The 7,897-nt window shown below is 42.8% G+C and overlaps 1 pseudogene; it reads right to left on the bottom strand.

Moving 5' to 3' along the window:
• Positions 1-1,420: 1,420 nt before the first annotated feature.
• LOC101702189 (SUMO-conjugating enzyme UBC9 pseudogene) lies at positions 1,421-2,138 on the bottom strand (annotated as a pseudogene).
• Positions 2,139-7,897: the final 5,759 nt, after the last annotated feature.

The following is a 7,897-nucleotide window of genomic DNA, read 5'->3' as shown; positions in this document are numbered from 1 at the left end:
GTTACTGCTTGTTTTCTAAAAACCTGTTTATTAAAATATAAAAAAAAATCTATTTTTTCCTCTGCCCCTTGAGTAAGTTCTGTGTCAGGGCTTTTCCACTGACCCCGTTTCTCTAGTCCTTACCTCTCTGTACCGTATTTCCAGCTTTGCTCCTCTGGTCTTCTCACGGCATGCAAGCATAGTCAAGTCCTTCCTACAGGAAGAAAAAGGCAATCCCTACCTGGCCTCCCTCGCTATTTTATTCTTTTGCAGCTTCTTCTTCAGCCTCTTGAAGGAGCTGCCCACACTTCTTTCTCCACTTCCTCACCAGTAATTCCTGCTTAGTTCAAAGCGATCCTAGCCCTGACAATTTCACTCAACAGTTCTGTCCAAGTTCATTGTGAGGTCTAATGATCAAGTTGAATAGATTCTGTTTATTTGCCTTCCTTATGGCATTTAATAGCTTATCACACAATTTCAGGGTGCTTTCTTGGAGATAAGCTATATAAGACATAAGGTAAGTTATAACTTTTTTCAAGACATATTACCCTTTATCATTAGCACAGATATGAACTGAAATTAAATTATTAAATACAAATCTTTAAAAATAATTGATAGACTTTAGTTTTTCGGGTTTGTGTTTTATTAGTACATGTTTGCAGACATAATGATTACATTCCTTGTGGGAAGTTGGTACATGGACATTTTACAACCGTTTTGGGTTTACAGAAACAATCGAATGGGAAGTACAGAGTTTCCATCTGCCTCTCTTCTCTCCAGTTTCTTCCTTCCTTGATATCTTGCATTAGTGTGGTGTACTTGTTTCAACTGATGAGCCGATATTGATACATTGTTGTTAACTAAACTCCCTAGTAAACATTAGGGTTTCTTTTTCTCCTTGTAGGGTTCTATGGGTTTTAAGCAGCACATAATGCCACACATCTGCCCTACAGAATCATGCAGAAGAGGTTCACTGTCCTAAAAATCCCCTCTGCTCCTGCTTTTCTTCCCTTCCTTCCTCCATCCTGGCCACCACTGGCCTTTATGCTGTCTCCATAGTTTGATCTTTTCCAGAATGTCACATAGTTGGACCCATACAGTGTGCATCCTTTGCAGATTGGCTTCTTTCACTTACGTTTTTTTTTAACCTTTATATAAACATTTTATTTACTCCAATAGCAACACAGACAAAACGCCATAGAAACACAAAGGAAGCGATGCAGAATTGAGACTCGAGCTGTCTTTGGATCTGAGGCTCATAAGCAACACACCCCAGGTTCTGAGGAGACCGGATGAGGGCTGGGAGGGGCAAGTGATGTTCTTCTATAGCCAGCTGGAGGCTACGGGGCAGCTACGGGTGGGAATCATGCCTGCCTCTGAGAGCAGAGGACTAGCTCCTGGGGAATCACCCAAGTATAACAGTTTATAATTTTACAGCAGTTGACATACTGACATCAATAGTAAAACAAAAGCAAGTTTTACATAACCATCAAAAATACACAAGGCTGAGGGAAGAGACCCTACATGAAAACGGGGTGATTCAGCTGACGAAAACTGTATGCAGTGGCGGGAATGGAGAGGCGCCCGCCCAGCCCTCTGGGCGCCGGGTGACCGCGTAGACTAGCTTCGCAAAAGGTGTAAGGGAGTTCTTTCCAAACCAATCCCTTCCTTCCCGCAGAGCCTCAGGTCTGCTGCTTTCCGAGGGCGCGAACTTGGCGTGTGCTTGCGCCCTTCTCTCACATTCCACTGTTTTGGCGGTAGATCGTGTAGGCCTCTGCCTGCGCTGGGCCTTGGATATTTGGTTCATTTAGAGGTTCCTGTGCTCCGAAGAAGATCTGTTTGATGGTGATGGGCTGGCCTCCAGTCTTTACCCTCCTCCAGGAGGGACAGGCGCACTGTGCCCGAGGGGCACACATTTGGGTGGAAGAGGGGCCGCCCAAATTTACACTTTGGTGGTGGGGATGGATAATCATCTTTGAAAAGCATCCGCAGCTTCCTCCTTCCCACGGAGACCCTTCTTCCTGGGATGGCGCACCCCAGTTCATCAGCTTCACTGTGCCCTCGGGGTTCTTGGTAGGGACGGCCACAGAGCCAAATGGGTGGTCTTTCCTCCCAGCTTTTCACTCCGGGGCCAGTCTGCCCAGGGCGATCCCAGACATAGTCAAGGTCCCTGAGGGCCGCGGCCGACCTTCGCGGTGGCAGAGCACACTTCCTTCTCAATAAACATTTAAGCTTCCTCTGTATCTTTTTAGGGTTTGACAACTCATTTTAATCACAGAGTAATATCTCCGTGTCTGGGTGTACCTTCTGAAAACGGGGTTTGCTTCCGGGTTTCGGCAGCTGCGAAGGGAACTGATGTAAACGTTCTCTGTGGGCTCCGTGCAGACACGCATTTTTCACAGGCGTGGGTAATTACTGCTTCATTTTGAAAGCCTGTCCTTCCTTGATCTTCATGCCATCCTTCTTTTGTTCCTGTCCTGTCTCTTTGATTTTTTTCCTTCCCGTTTCCCTTTGGCACTGCCTTTTTCTCTGCCAGCCTCTCCCGTGGTGTTGTCTCCAGGGCTTTGTGTTGGGACTTCGGGCATTTCCATTGCTTCACCCATTGTTTGCAACATTGTCCTCCCCCGGGGTTCCAGCTGCAACTCACTGTTGTGCCCAAGCTTTTATTTCATTGCAGGCTTTTCCCTGGGTTCCAGACTCATGTTTGCTCTTTGCTTCCTAACGGCCTCCCCTGTGGAGACATAGGCAATACCCCAGACCAGAACACTCATTCTGGGCGTTGCTTCTGCTGTGGAAGCAGAACACACGTGAGTGGTGAGGCTGTCTGACTATATTCCCTTTAGGCAGGGCCCTTCTCCTCTCTCCCCTTCCTCTCCTCCCCTCCCCACCCCTCATTCATCTTCCTCCTCCTGATCCTCCTCCTCCTCCCCCCCTCCCAAATATTGGGGATTGAAACCAGGGCGCTTGTACTGCGCTGCATCTTCAGTCCATTTTCATTTTAAAAACACAGTTTCCTTGAGGCACAACTTGCCAAAACTGAGCTCCAACTTGTGATGCTTCTGCCTCAGCTTCCCTGAGTGCAGAAATTACAGGCGTGGACCAACATGCCCAGCTAGGCAGAGTTTCTCAGCCTTACCATGATGAACATTTTTGGCCGGATACTTTTGTTGTTGTGGAGGCTGTGTTGTGCATTGTAGGGTGTTTAGCTGCATGGCTGTCTTCTGCCCACTAGATATCATTAGAGCCTTTTCCCTCACCTGAAGCTCCAGGATGTGCCAATAAAAAATATGGCCAGACATTGCCATCTGTCCCTTGTGGCAGCCTTCATTGAGAACTACTGCCCTTATGTGATGCGCTTCCTCCTGCTCTGTGCCCTGGCTCACACTCCGCCTTCCTGAATTTCCCTCTGTGAGGGGCACATTGGGAAGCATCTTCTTTCAGCCTTGTCTCTTTCATCACCCTCCTTTGGGAGTCTTCTCTCACATCATCTGCCTTCCTTTATAAAAATGCCTTTTCTGCCTCATTTCCCCCCTAAATGGTACTATGCTGGCTGTTGATACATGTGGCTTTCTCCCCTGCATTGTTCAGCATCATGCTTTGAAATCTCCAGTGCCTTCAGCATGCCCCGTTAGTACTGATGAATAAATGAACCCTAGTGACCCGTTAGCCAACATACTGTCTAATAAATTCTCCCAACATTATGTTCAGCTCCTGCAAAGCACTTCTTACAGTTACAATTTTCCATTTTCTTTGATAGTAATTATTCAATCAATGTCTTTTCCCCTCCCTAGAATAACCATCACTGAATCATGCAGTGCTTGGCATTTATAGGTGGTTGGAACATATTTGTGGAATAAATAACCAATCTTGGGAAAGAATGGTCTTGGGAAATTCAGCCTAGCTTTAACAATAACAGAAACAACTAATGCTAATGCTAGTTGAAAGTGATTTCATAAGTATTTTAATTTAATAACCACAAAAACCCAGCTAAAAGGCATTATTTTTATCTTTTAGAAAGTTAAACTGAGGAAGATCAAAGAAGTTGAATATCTTCAGGCCTCATAGTCTCATATTATTGTATTATAAAATTTGGGCTCTGGGTTATTTCTAAGTCAGATTTGGGGGATCAGTAAATACATTAGTGGTTTATGAATTGAATGAAAGGATGTGTGATTATTTTGTATTTTTGAGTGTTGGTTTAGAGCAAAAGCATTTGTACATCAGTGATAGAAAAGGTTACTGGAATTGATAATAATCACCCCTGGTGTCTAATAGGCCCCCAGAAATGTCATCCTTCACGTGTGTTCCAGAGGCCAGGCAGGCAGGGTCGTTGCAAGAAGTTATCTTGAAGGTCCAGCAACCCACCCCTCACACGAGGAGACCTAGGTTTTGCAGGCATCAAACTGCCAATTCCTAGCCAGCTCTGCACCTTGTTTCCCCTCAGCACAGAGCCTTAGAGGTGACTACCAAACAACCAGCCTTACTGAGGACAAGGCAAACACCTGGGAGAAGGAAGCCCAGAAGAGCTGGCTGCTTTCGAGAGAAATAATGGATGGGCCAACAGCAGTAGTCCTAAGAAAAGCCAGTTTACACAGCAGGTGTAAACTGAAAAGATGGCATTGCATTTTACCCTGGAATGATTTCCTCACAGTGGGATAGAGTTGGGGAAGAAATCCGGTGCAGCTCCCACCAAATTGCCAGAGAGAATTTAATCAGGTGTCATTTTGGGAAGGGGTTGATTGTGTGGGACGGAGCCACAGAACACCTATACTACAGTTTCACACCAGGGCTGAAGTGTTACCCTACTGGAGAGACTGGTGAGAGACAGCAGGGGGAGACGGACATGGAGAGGGTGAGGAATAGACTTAGATCCCCTGACAAGTTCACTCTGGCCAGGAAGGACCCAGGGCCAGGTGTGGTGGATGTGGCTTTCAGAGATGGGTGAATCTGAAGGTGATGACAGTGAGTCCAGCAGTCTGCTTGAGCTCCCACCCCACTGCCTGCATCCAGCAGAGACCAGTGGCCTGGTTGTGTCCCTGCATAACAACATGAGCAAGGGGAGCACTGGCATGGGCACCTGCCAGTCCGAGGTTTACAGACAGGTGGGGGGACTTCTTCAACAGAGATCACCTCATAAACCCACAGGCCACAGAGTAGGGTGGAGGGGGCTGTGACTTGCTGGACTCCAAAGTCTGCAGGTCCTGGAAGAAAAACACTCATTTGGAAATACAGAAGAATTATTATTATTATTATTATTATTATTATTATTATTATTGTACTGGGGATAGAACTCGGGACCTTGTGCTTGAGAGGCAGGTGGTGGAATCACTGAGCTAAATCCCTGGCCCTAGGAATTATTCTTCTTTTGATTCATTTTTTTCTCCTTTATTGATTTTGATTTTGGTGGTATTTAGAGTTTTATTTCCTATTTTCTTTTTCCTTTTTAAATTAATATTACCTTTGTTTGATTTGGTCCTCTTTTTTCTCTTTCCTTTCTTGCTCTCTTTTAATTTGCTCCCTTATTATTTTTCTTTTTCTCCTTTAGTTTATTTTCTATTTTTATTCCTCCTTTTTCTTATTAATTTTTTAACTTTAATATTACTAATTTCCTTTTACTCCTTAATAGGACCACTTATTTCACTTTTATCATCTCATTTTTCATGGCTTAATTTTTCAAATTCTACTTTTTTCATGTTCCCACTCCCCACCTGTATCCTTACTAGTAAAACGTTTAACTTTATGAATCTATAGTTAGCCATGTAACTATATTTTATTACTATTGAACACTATTCTAGTGTTAGTGGAGTTGTTCTATTGCATAGATATTTACTGTAGGTCAGTATCTTGCTTGTCATAGTGATTATACTATAATCATGGATCTCTTTTCTATAGTTAAGGATGGTACATTATTATTTTGTAAGGTTTGTCAGTATCCAGTTTGTAGTTGATGCTGTTGTTGCTGATTTTACTACTATGGCCAAGGTGACATAGTTGTTGCTACCAATTGGTTTTCTCTATGCCGATATCTGGATTGTCTGGGTGTCATAAATAATACTGAAACCTGAGCAGGGTACTGGTCCAAGTAAGCTGCAGCCTCCCCTGCCAAATAAAGCAAGGTGGTTGGATCCTAGGACAGAGGCAAAGGCCAGTACTTAGGTACACCCATAGTATATCTCTGAAAAGTAGATATGAAAGAAAGAGGTCTCCCTACTAGCAACGAAGCTATACCCAATAATGAACTCACAAGGCTCAGCCTCAGAAAACAAACAAAGAAACAAACAAAAAATAGAAACATGAGAGTACAAGTCAACAAATTGCTTCCAAAAACTCCCAACTTCCCCAAAGCTGACCTAGGGGCCAGTGAGGGGGAAGAAATCAGAAGCCACCCAGCTCCATTATCTGAAAGGAAAACAGTGGAGGTAACAAAACAGATCAAAAGTTGCTTGGAAAATTCAAAGATGATATAACTAAGCAGAAAATGATCCTTGTGAAACAATCAGGGTGGGTAGAGAAGAGACTAATAAAAAGATAATGGAGCTCAAGAAAAAGATGCAAAGCCTGAATCCTCACCCTAAGAAAGAACTGGAGTCCATAAAAAAGTTCCAAACAGAAACCCAGGAGACTAGAAACTCTGTTGGAAGGATGGGCAGCAGAAGTGACCAGTGTGAGGACAGTGTCAGATCGAGAAGACAGGGCTGTCATCGGTGGCCAATTAATGGGAGATGCCTTTTAAAAACAACAGTGGACCATGAAAAATAGATGCAACAGGTGCTGGATGATGCAAAGATGAATCTAAGATTAACTGGAATTAGGGAAAATCAGAAGACAGCGCAAAGGGCATAAAAAAGCTATTTGCAGAAGTAATAGTGAAGATTTTCCAAACATGGAAGAAAAATTTAACACACAGATAAGTGAGGCACATAAAGCCCCAAAGAACCATGATCAGTAGATAACTACTGCATGACTCATCATAGTCAAACTACCAGAAGTCAAACACAAGAATAGAATCTTAAAAACTGCTAGAGAAAAGCAAGGATTCATTTATAAAAGAAAACACATGGGAATTACAGCAGATTTCTCAGCACAAGGAAAGCTTGGAGCGAAGTGTTTCAAGCCCTAAAAGAAAACGACTTCCAATCCAGACTGATATATCCTGCAAAATTATCTTTTAAATAAGATGGATGAATATGAAATTTCCATGATAAGGAGCACCTCAAGAAATTCATGACTACCAAACCAGTACTCCAAATAATTTTTAAGAATATCCTAGAAAGAGACAATAAAGTAAACAGTGCCAAAAGGTCCAATAGAATGACTGCATAAGGTAGAGCAAGCAATTACACAGAAGGGAAAGAAAGGAAATCAGCAGTAGGAAAATAAGACAATGACAGGAACAAGGCAATACCTATCAATTAAAACTATCAATGTGAATGGTCCCATTTCGCCAATCAAAAGGCACAGATTAGCAGAATGGATTCAGAAACAAAACCCAATGGTATGCTGTATACAAGAAACATATTTAACCCAAAAATAAATTTATGGACTAAAATCAAATGATGGAAACCAATATTCCATGCAACGGGAGCCTGAAAACAGACAAGAATAGCTATCCTATTTTCAGACAAAGTGAATTTCAAGGCAAAAATGATCAGAAGAGGGAACAAAGGACATTACATATTGGTAAAGGGGATTATTCAACAGGAGGAGATAACAATTATAAATATATATGCACCAAACAATGGTGTACCCAACTTCATAAAACAAACTCTACTAGACAGAAAAGATCAGACAAACATCAAGACAATAATAGTAGGGGACTTCAATATCCCATTATCACAAATATACAGATGAGCTAGACCAAAAAATCAACTCAGAAATATTGAAATTGAACCACACCTTTGAACAAAAGGACTTAATA

The sequence above is a fragment of the Heterocephalus glaber genome, unplaced genomic scaffold, assembly GCF_053883595.1.
Source record: "Heterocephalus glaber isolate CG9 unplaced genomic scaffold, H.glaber_assembly_v1.0 deba00000613, whole genome shotgun sequence".
In the NCBI taxonomy this organism is placed as follows: domain Eukaryota; kingdom Metazoa; phylum Chordata; class Mammalia; order Rodentia; family Bathyergidae; genus Heterocephalus; species Heterocephalus glaber.
Note: the sequence above shows the minus strand (reverse complement) of the source record. Positions and strands in the feature narration are given on the sequence as shown.